Source organism: Elaeis guineensis, chromosome 10 (assembly GCF_000442705.2).
Source record: "Elaeis guineensis isolate ETL-2024a chromosome 10, EG11, whole genome shotgun sequence".
NCBI lineage: Eukaryota > Viridiplantae > Streptophyta > Magnoliopsida > Arecales > Arecaceae > Elaeis > Elaeis guineensis.
In genome coordinates, this window is record NC_026002.2 from 4,995,404 (window position 1) to 5,007,212 (window position 11,809).

An 11,809-nucleotide genomic window follows, 5' to 3' on the forward strand; every position below is an offset into this window, starting at 1 on the left:
TTATTGTGTCACCTGCTGTTGTTGTAATTCTTTTACATTTATTGCTACTAATTTTAAATTTTATTATTTTTTTAATTAAAAATTTCAAAATTATTTGTTTATTAACATTTATAGTCCACAAGAATGCATATTAACTTTCATTTAATAGATGCATGACGTTTTTTCCTCATTTATAAGATGTGAAATTTTTTTTTTATTCATTGTTGTATCTGAATAATTAAAAATAAAATAATAATATTTAAAAAATTTATTTTCGTATATTCAGGCCCGCAGCAATTCAACACCTGTTCGCTGATCCCGTGTACTGGCTGGGCCGTGGTGTCCTGGCAAGGGCTGGACGCATGCCGAGCATCGGTTGGCTCGCGCATGTTCGGACCCTACGAGATTGGTCCATGGTTATACAATTAACTTTTAGGACGAGGGTTCCCTCCCTCACCCATTCCAACAAGGATTGGGCCTCGCTCTTCAAGGCTCTGGCCGTCTTCTCAAGGCACGAGGATGGTGCTAATCCTAGGACCGCAAAAGGGGAAGCACCTCCGAGGTGAAGTCACCAAAAGATAAACATATGGGCATCTTGGACGTAGCAATGTGATTGCCCTGCCTCATATTTTATTTTAGTTGAAACATCCCACAACAATGGTTGCTTTGTTTCTTTTGTTTTTCTTGGTGGGGAGCATTGTATTATGAAGAAGAATACAGCAGAATGTCAGATGTTTGTACATAAGGAAAAGAACAATAGTATTGAGGTCTCCAAAAATCATACTGAACAAAATGACCTCTGAAAGGAAAAGAATAAACAAAAGACACAGACAATGCAACAATGAACAAAGTCACTTTATAGTAGAGGTAAGATGCAAGAAAAAGAAGAAACAAACATGTATGTAGAATCCCAAGTAGGCTGCTGGTGAAACCTCATTAGTATCATATGAAGAGCATGCAAATAGAACCAATAATCCCCAGATCTGAAATCTGATATCTGTAGTGTTGAAATTTTAATATAGCACTTTTGAAATTTGAAGGGCATCATCTGTGAGCATCCATGATTATAATGGACTTCATAAATAAGTAGCGTGTGGTACACTATCAGCCATGAAGGCAATAGAAACCCAATCGGGAGATTTATATTAAACATGAGAGAATAGTGTATCAGCTGAGATATTGAAACATCAGATAAAGTCTGTAACCCAATATGTGTCATTATAACCATAACATTGAGATAGAAATCCATGTAGAGTAGCAACCTAGAGTAAGAATTACGGACAGTTTGAAGCAGATAAACCATAATCTTGAGATAGTATCCGGTATAGAGTATTAAATAATGAGTCTTGTAAATAATGGCAGCTAGCTGAATCTCTTCAATGCTAGAACCACATCAGCAACTATTTTTTTTTTTGAGTTGTAAACCAACATCAGTAACTAATCAGCACTTGTATACACTAAAGCAGCAACTTAACTGTAACCAACCATATAGGACGAGTAGTGCGGGAGTACCATATAAAGCAGTCAGCAAGGGTAACGTAGTAAGTCCAACACATCTGCTGAAACTCCCTCTATAAAGCATACCAATATAAGATGAGCTTATCATTGGCATAGATAACAATGCCTTTCCAAAAATAAGGTAGAGGACCCTCAGCCAGAAGCAGTTAAAATTAAAGAGTCGGCAGAATAAGCATAGTTCAGTAGAATGAGGGGAATGATTAGTAGAGAAAGTATAGTGAGTGTAGGACATGGGTTGAAGAATATTGAGCAGTACGTAAAAGAGTGGCTGAATAATTGGAAGGACAAGTGAAGGTAGGCCTAGAGGTTGATAGCTCGGTTTGCAGTGGATCCTTCCATGATAAGTGGCACATGAATAATGCCTGCAGCTGCAAGAAATAAAGCAAAGACAGTGGCATAGAACAGAAGGAAAAATGTATCAAACCAGTCCACATCTGTAGGATGATAATGGAGAGACATATCAAACCAGCAACCTGCAGAAAAGTATTAGTACCAGAAAAAAAGTATATTATATGCATTAGCATTTATCAAGTATTGAGCAGGTAAGTCAACTGTGTCATTCAAGTTCCATTTGAAGTCACCACTCAAGGCTTTTGTCATGCTCCCGATCCGAAATTGTGAGTCAAAGGTCATGACAACCACCGCATACTCATAAGAAATTTTTTTCCATAAGCATGCAAGGCATCTCATCATGATATCATACACATAAAGTTAAATAAATTTTCAATTTTAATGATCAAACCTTAGTTCAAATAACAAATCAAAAACTCAGTGTCAAAAGAAAAAAAAAAATTGTCTGATAAAATTAACACTTAAAATAAAAGTCTTGCATCAATTCTGAGAAAATCCTAAATCAAATGAGCTAACTCCATCTCTAATCGCTCTTCCAACTGAAATCCCGCATCATGCTAATTTTCTGGATCTGTAAAGAAAAATATAAAACTCATCATGAGCTAAATAGCCCAGTAAGCAATGTATACCTTTAACTGAATAAATCAGATAATAATACTGTACATATCGGTTTACTGATAATAACATAATCATATGTAAATTCATGAATTCATAATTTAATTCATCACACTATCAATCATATATAAAATTTCAATTCATCATAATTTCAAATTATGCTTATCATCTTAAATTCATCAAATTTCTTAAGTTCTTCTTACCAACCATGAACTATGACCATATTTTTCCTGTGGCAGGGTCATAATACCGCGTATCTTCTTGCGGTAGGCTGCGAATCATCTGACAGCAAAGTCCTTCGGAACCGCTAGTTTCGCTGACGGTTTGTCACTAGTCTCTCTGACGACATGTTGTTGGTCTCGCTGACGACATAAATTCTCAGGACAAATCATTTGTCAACATATATGCCCCCATTGACGGGATCCTTGACATAATCAGGTTGTCAATTCAAATCATCTTCCAATTCATATATTATTTCGATATAAATAAATGATATTCGAGTCAATCAATCATATCATTCTTTATGATCATACATCATCGTAATAATTTTCAACAAATATCTTCAATCATAAAAAAAATTTAATAATTATTTTTAATTATAATTAATTTCAATAAATATTTTTAATCACAAGCATGCCATGAATTTATATAATTCAAATTTATAATTTATCAGATAAATTCAATAAAAGTAAAACACTATTTACCTCAAAAGAAAATCCAAACTAGGAATCCTATAAATCTTGAAAATCCTTCTGAATCTGGTACGTCAAATATCTTATTTTTGATCAAAATTTTATCAAATAAAAAAAATAAAATTTTCTAAAATCTAATGTCCTCATATAGATCGACTAGATGACAGCGTCCAAGATTTTTGGATTGATCCATGAAAACTCTTTTTGTATTTATTATTATTATTATTATTATTATTTTTAAAATCCATCAATCTTAAAAAAAATCTAAGAGAGAGAGAGCAGAGAGAGAAAGTCTCTCTCTCCTTCTCTTTCTCTCTCTCCCTTTTTTTCCTTTTTTTTCTCTTTTTCCTTCTTTTTTTTTCGTTTTTTTTCTTTTTTTTTCTTTTATTTTCTTTTATTTTCTTTTTTTCTTTTTTTTTTCTTCTTTTTTCGTGTTCTTCCCTGGCCGAAACAGGGGACCGACCATTCCTTCCCTTTGAACGGTTGTCCCGCAGCCGGCACGGCGAAGGCCGGCGGCAGGGGGGCAACTCTCTCGAGTTCGGAGAGGCCAAGGCCGACGGTCGGCAGTGATCGTTGGTGTCGGAAAATCAAAGAGAAGAAGAGGCCAAACATGGGGGGTCCCTTCTCCGACGAAATCCGATGACACTGTCACCGGCAGTCGTGCATAGAGGCACGAGAAGAAGGAGAGAGAAGAGAGAAAAAGGAAGAAGGCTTACCTCAGCCTCCGGTGATCCCGTCGGCGAGAAATCACGGCGAGCAAGAATCAAGGGGTCGCGGCTTCAATCGGAGAAATCAGGGAGGAAGAGAGGGAGGAAGACCGGTGGGGGGTTCTTAGGAAGGGAGAAGGCCTTTTTATAGAGAGCCTTAGGACCTCTAGTGGTCCTAGGACTCCCGATCCACGGTGGCTCATCGGAGAAGAAGACTCTTATCGGGAGTCTTCTTCCTGATTTCTCTGTTTTCTTTTTCTTTTTTTTCCAATTGTGTTTGGGCTTGGGTCTTCTTAATTTTGGTTTTGGGCTTGGGTCATGACAGCTTTGCTCTGCGAGCCATAAAATCAGCAATTTAATTGGCCTCTTGGAAAATATGGCAGATCTTAAAATACCGAGAAAAAGCCTTCCAAATCCAAAGCTCTCGAAGAGACGGAACATACCTACAATTATGAAAATATGAGGAAGTAATCCAAGAAATCATAGTAACAGAATCATCTTCAAGTATTATGTGAGTGGCATAAAGACCAATTACTATAGCCCTTACCTCTAACCACACAGCTGTTAGTTCAGCAAATGGCATAGACGTGTGATAAAAGTTTGTCCCCCCCCTCCCGCTTGAATCATTCTAGTAGGTTGCTTTGTTTTTGATATTATGTTTAATTTGTCCATTTGTCCTAGCTCACACTTTCATAGCCCATGAAAGATCAATGTTATAGAATTTAACAACAAAGGTAATGTGGTGTAATGAGATTCCTTCAGCTCACAACACACAGATCCTGTGGTAGCCCAACATCACTGCAACAAAAATGATTATTAATTATTAATTTTAAAAAAATATCACTAAATTTTAAATTATTAATTTTATATAAAGCTTGATTTAGTTATACCAATCTCATAAAATATGTTATTATACATTTATATTATTAACATTACTTATTTAATAATATGAATGTATGTTAATAAGTTAAATAAACTATATTTATATATTAATAATACAAGTTATAGATTGGTAGTTAAAAGTTTGTTATTCAAATAAAAAATTATTAGTTCGAATCCTACTCTTATTTTAATTTTAGGATATATAGTTTATTTTTTGATAATTTTTATTGGTATATAAAAAATATGGACATTAAAATTTTAAAAATACTTACATATGCCGCTAAAACAAAAATTTTTATCGATATTTTTTTTAAAAATACCGATAATTAATTGCCGACACCATTTTAAGATAGTACATAAAAAAAATACTATAAAAATACCACTAAAGATATTGATGATATTTCGATCAAAAGAATTGGGATGAGTAGACTTGAAGCGGCAAACCTTTGAGGTTGATCTTAGCTCAACTATCTCGGCTACTGATTTGAGCCAAGTAACACCTATCCATGGAAGAAGTAGTTCAATCTCTCCGCTTGAAATCTACTTAGCAATGCCATCATGTTAAGTTGGTATAGTATGTCCCCAAAGTTGTTATGCTATGTCAATAGTTTATTATAGCATGATCCTACGTTTGTTGAGATACAATTTGCTAGAATGCAGGATAACTGTAAATAAATCTAGGGGCATCCATCAAAAAGCTAATCCAAAAAAATCACCATAGGTAAGGGAGACTATTTTTTTATCCTCTCTTTTTCTTTTATTCTTCTTTAAAATTCTTTCTGACTTTAGCATCGCAAGGCTAGTCGGAGTCAATCTGACTAGCTCTCACCTTTATCCATTATCTCATAGGTCCACAAAGATAATTCGTGTCAGCATTTCGAGATCAGAGGCAGCAAAAAGGAATGTATGATGTAAAAAGTGATTAAAAACTACAAGCCAATACCTTTGTAATGGTTGAAGGAACACCAACCCTTAGCATATTACTACCTTTTGAACTTTGGAGGGACTACTGTGCAGTCCTTAAACCCTAAACCCCAACCACTTGCTTAGCACGAAGATATTTAATTTTCGAGGATGGCCTAAATGCTGTAAACGGTGCAGTGGATTAGATGGTATCACATGTAGCTTTTGAGGATACCATCTGGGAGAGTTTGTCCTCCACTCCTGTTCCGCTTCAGGATATATTGTATTCAGACTCTTTGGGTTGTATTTATATTAGGATGATATGATTCATCCGTTTCAAGAAGAAAACATAAATTAAGATGAACGATAATGCGGGTCCTGCAGTCTGACTCCCGATCATGCAATCAACGTGCCACAAATATTGAAGGATGAATGAACCATTGATGATCAACTCTATCTCTAGAGTAAGGAGACTAGTCTGGATGAAGGATTGAATCATGACCTTTGCATATATATGTTTCATCCTATTTACTGTGTGACTTAAATTAGGCAGGCTCAGGCGTCAAAAGTTGCTAAAATCTACTAACTATTCGGCAATTAATTTTGAAAGTAGTACGTTATGCCTAGAATTTTCTATCATAATCCTTAAAATCCGATGCATTAAAAAGAATGCATGGCACTAAACTATTAATGTTTACTAACAAAATCAGTGCCTAGAGCTAGAGAAGCAACATATGCACGAGATGGGCTCTAACCTCTATCTAACTAAACAAGGATTAATTATCAAAAGTTTTGAACTAATTGGGATTTTTAATTTTTCTCTTGAACTTTGATTTAGTACAATCAAATTATCGAACTTTCAAATTTATTTAATTCGGATTCTAGTTGTAAATTTTATCTGACTACTATGACAAAAATGTCACATGACCTACTTATGTGGCAGAAGAATGATGTAGAAGATGACATCGTATGATAATTTGGTCACAATGCAGCCAAAAAATTGATGATTAAGATCCAAAATTGAATGAATTTAAAAGTTGGATGATTTGATTGTACTCAATTTCAGTTGAAGATTAAATTGGAAACCAAAAAATTCAAGATTTTTTTTGCATAATTAATCCAATCAACAAAATCATATCTCTCTTAAAATAACTTGTTCTCTGTCTTTTTTTTTTTTTTTCCAACTTGCTTTTTGTACATCTACCTACATTCTTTATTGCTATAACAAATATTCGTTTCCTAAAAAGGTTCAAATCTTGTGGTTGCAACATTTAGTATATGACTAGTCAACAAACCTAGTTCTTCTCCTTTAGTAAGTCGAGACTTACAAGTGTCCATTTCATTCTACTAGTTTCATTTGAGAATAGAGCTAAAGATGATTAATGCAATACATTATGCAACACATTAAGATGTTACCAACTCACCATTGGAGGAATCCAACGATGCATCATCCTCCTAGCTGCATGACTTCAATACCATGGGTGCATTAATTGTCCATCACCTCACTCTACTTTGGCAGGTGAAGGTTAGAGATATTCGCGAGAATCATGGTCCGACTATATGTAGCTCCAATTCCTTACAGGTGGTCCCGTTCTGTTAACATGATACATCAACATGATAGATGATACATCATGCCGGAAAGTCTAAGCATATTAGTTCAGTATCATGACACACGTAGATGCCCTATAATCTCATGAAGACGTCGCAATACATTATGCAACACGTTAAGATGTTCATACTCCCCATGAAAGGAGAGTGGTGACCTAACAATGTCATTAGGTGATATAGGCTACAGGCTCCGTATAGTTTACTGCCTTCTTTGCAACCTTATTTCTAAGAGACGTAATCCCAATGCATGCCTCAGTGGTGGTTCCTCGGTACCTTTTGAAATAGCCCCCACACAAATGAAGAGGAGAAAAAAGAAAAGCCCGTGCACTTGGTTGGCCATGTTGGTATCCTTCGTAGGCCACCATTTCGGCATCATCACATACGGTCCCAAAGGAAAGTTTGCTTATACTCTCAAGTGTTTCCACTCTCTTTTCTAGCATTGTATTCCTTGCAGTGCGTGGGGTGGGGCCTCTGATGTGTGCTAGTTGTTAGATATCAATCGCAGTTTTTAAAGCAAGATGCCATAGCACAAATAATATGGTTGAAGAACATCCCCATACCATGTTATGGAAAACTTTTATGCTATGGTTGGGAGTTTGTGGAAGGAGGAAAAAGAAAAAAAAATATTAGTAAGGAGAGAAAAAAAAAAAAAAGAAAGTAAGTATATATATATATTTTTTAATTTGAAGTTTAAAGAAAGATAAGAAAGTAATTTCTTTCCTTCTTGATTGGAAGCAAAGAAGAAATAAAAAATATATATATATTACAACCCTCTTTTACTATTAGATCCTTGAAAGGAATCCAACAAATTGAAGAAAGGAATTAAGAAAAGATCTTATTTTTTTAAATTTTTTTATTTTTTTAAATTTTTTTATTTTTTTTTATTTTCGTTGATTTTTTCTATTCATGGGAGTCTCAATCGGATAGAAAGCTTAGGTGGAATGTTTGAAATAAATCTTAGAATTAAAATATAATATTAATTTTATTTTTTATTATTAAAGAAGTACGATGGAAATTATAAAAGATTCACTAACTCTTAATTCCTTTCTCTCCAATTTTACTCGATTTGGAGGAGAAAAATATTGTAAATTTGAGAAGATTTGTATTCCCTCCATTTTTCTCTTCTTTTCTTTCCATTTTTTTTATAAAAAAATTTTCAATCAAGGAAAAATAGTAACTTTCTCTCTCATTCTTTTCTTATCTCTCCTATCCTTCTCTCCCAATCAAGACGTAACAGCATTCCAAAATTCCCACCACCTTAGTTTAGTTTAGTATATAAGCCAAAGCAATCTTTTATTCTGCTTTAGAGCATGACTAGAGATGTGAAACAATCGAAGGTACGAAGTTGTAATTTTCTGTTTGAACATAAAACTTTGCTATTTTCCGCAAGACAATAAAAGCTTGCTACCATTGGATGATGCCTCATTGCATTCAGCGGCCCATCTTATTTTGGGCGATGCCTTCACGGGCTACCATTGGATATATAAGATCCAGCTCCATTTTTGATACAATGGTGATGCTTGCGAAAGTGGATGTCATGGTTAGAAATAAAAGATGAAACAAAATCAAGCCACAACTAATCTCTTGATTAGGTTTACTTGGAATGTACTATGAAATGAAACTAATTTGGAGGCGTATTTGAGATAGCCATAGTAATAGTATGGGTGTTTAGGTCTGAAATATAAAACTATAAATAATATCAAAAAAAGAACATAAATCACCAAATCTCATATCAAGTATCTAATATAACTCATGAATATCAATATATACAAAACATGCATCAATTATACACTATCAAATATTTATCTTTTTTTTAAAATTTATTTATCACATATATATCATTAAGTAAAAAAAGACTTAATTATGATTTCATATCTTATCATCTTTGTCTCATTAATATGATTCGGATCAATTAACAATTTCTTTAAGGCTTTGGATTAATCACGGTCATACTCGAGTTCGTGATTAGAAAACTCACGTACCATGTTCCTGCCCGTGGTGGGGCTATTTTCAATATCATGTTTCTATCCACGATGGGCTATCTATAATACTATATTTCAACCCATGGTGGACTATTCTGAGTACTATATTTCTATCCATGATGGACTATTCACAATACCATATTTCTGCCTATGACGATCTATTCTCAATGTGTCATATTCTTTCCTGTGATAAGGCTCTCTGTAATTTATTTGTGGCTAGTCCAAACACCATTTTTTCGATTATCAATTTATTAATCTTGATTATATCAAGAAAATACTGTAAATATTATAATTCTTTTAAAATTTTTATTAATCATCATCCAAAAAGTCATGAATGAAAGCCTATAATATAAAAAGTATAAATAGTCATACCGACAATAACATATCCATCAAAGTTAGTCACAAAAAATCAAAACAATATCATGCATAAGTAAATATATATACAGATATTTGTATTAAAGAACCTGTATCTTTAATGATGATGCACTCAGGCATAATTGTTTACTAGTCCACGATTAGCATGTCTAAATAGTCATTATGATTTCAGCTCATTCTTGATCAACCATCATCACCAGAAATAGTAAATTATTATTAGATTCTTATTTTTAAAGTCATTATTCTTGATTTACTCTTAATCTCAAATTTCTCGATACTATCTAAGATATGACTAATTAATAAATAAATAGTTAGAAATTTACCTTGATTTAAAGACTAGAGCATAAATCCTCCTGCTCAGTGTCTTCTTATTCAATTGATCATTTCATACATAACTGAGATCAATAACTAGGAAAAATCAAAAGTAATTAAATTATGGTGAAAAGATTGGGAGAGGGAAAGGATATAACTATTCAGACAAATGATATCCGGTAGCCCGAGTAGATCAAATCATGATGACTCGACTAGTTGATCAAAAATCAATAAGTTCAAACCTACAAAAATCAGGGTTGAGATCAATATAGCGGAAAATCATTGTGATTTCAATATAGGATCCTCTATTGGAGTCAACTTAAAATTCATAAGCAAATTCTCTAACTTTCCATTGGGATATATCGAGATCTTCTACCAAGTCCCCTGAATCCCTCTTCTCTTTTTTTCTTCCATAAATTTCCTTAACCTAGTTAGTGAGAGAGAGAGAGAGAGAGAGAAAGAGAGAGAAAAAAAATGAAAAAGAAGAAAGAGAGAGAAGAGAGATTGCCCTCTCATTCTCTTTTTCATCTTCTTCTTTAAATTAGGGCACCCGAACCCCTTTCCCCTCCCTCTTCATCCAGCTATAGCCATGGAATCCAGGTCGGTAGCTATGGCAGCACCCAGCATCGGACAGAAATATGACCTTAGCAACAAATACAGCTGCTGGTAGGGGTGAGCAAAAACCAAATCTAAACCAATCATACCGATGAAATCGAACCAAACTGCAGGTTTGTTTGGTTTAAAATTTTATTTGGTTTAGTTTGATTGGTTTTAGACATATAAAAATATATTTGGATTGATTTTGATTTATTAATAAATAAAATCATTTTCAAACCGAATTAGATCGATTTTAATAAAACAACATCATTTTGATTAGGATGTTGTTTATGTTGGAGTGTTAATGCATTAGAAAATAATTCTAGGTTTATTGTGTTATTTATTCATTTAGGTTTCTATTAATTAGTCTTAAACCTTAAGTAACTTACTTAATGGATTGTTTATTTTTTTTGTAATATGTTGGAGATCTTTATCTTAGTCCTTAATGATGATGTTGTTTAAGAATTTTATTTTATTGAGTGACAATATCTTCTGTCAATTTAAATTATTTTACTTAATAAATTTTTTTGATGGTACTTTTATATGAAAAGAAAATAAGTCTTCATGAATCACGAACAAAAAAAAAATATTAATATAATCAGTAAACCAAACCAAACCAAACCAGATCAGATTGTTTAAATCATATTTGTTTGGTTTGGTTTCAATCTTTTATTGATCCGATTTGATCTCTAAAAATGTCAGACCATTTTGGAGTGGTTCGGCCTAGGTTTGAGCATGAAACCAATCCAAACCAGACCATGCTCACCCCTAGCTACTAGTGGTTAGCAAAAGATAAAGGAAGACAGCTCGCAATAGGGAAGGTGCCATTCTTGCCCAAATTAGTGGTTCACTAGCTCCAATCGACGACAACAAACTTGGAAAAGAAAGAAGATCAAGCTTTAGGTCTCGTACCTAAGTTTGGTGGGGTCAGATGAGGAAGACCGACAATTTCTCCAACAAAGCTTGAGAAACAAACTTGAAAACAAGTCGAAATCGATGGCAATTTTCTAGAAAATTTGTGGGGGAAATCCAAGGTAGAAATCACTACATATTGATAATTCTTAAAGCTTTTCCTAGTCTAAATTCGGTGGCATAGTCGTGGTCTTTAATGGATTCGGAAGAGAAGAAGAATCCAGATCGCAGTCCTCTTCCTCCCCTTCTTTCACGTGGTTTCCTCTTTCTTTTTTTACGTTTCTACCTTTGCTTTAAGATTCATACCTGAGAGTTAGGCTTTGTGCGATCTTCTGGGTCAGGTTTATTATAGATAATCCACTAGAGATTAAGAGTG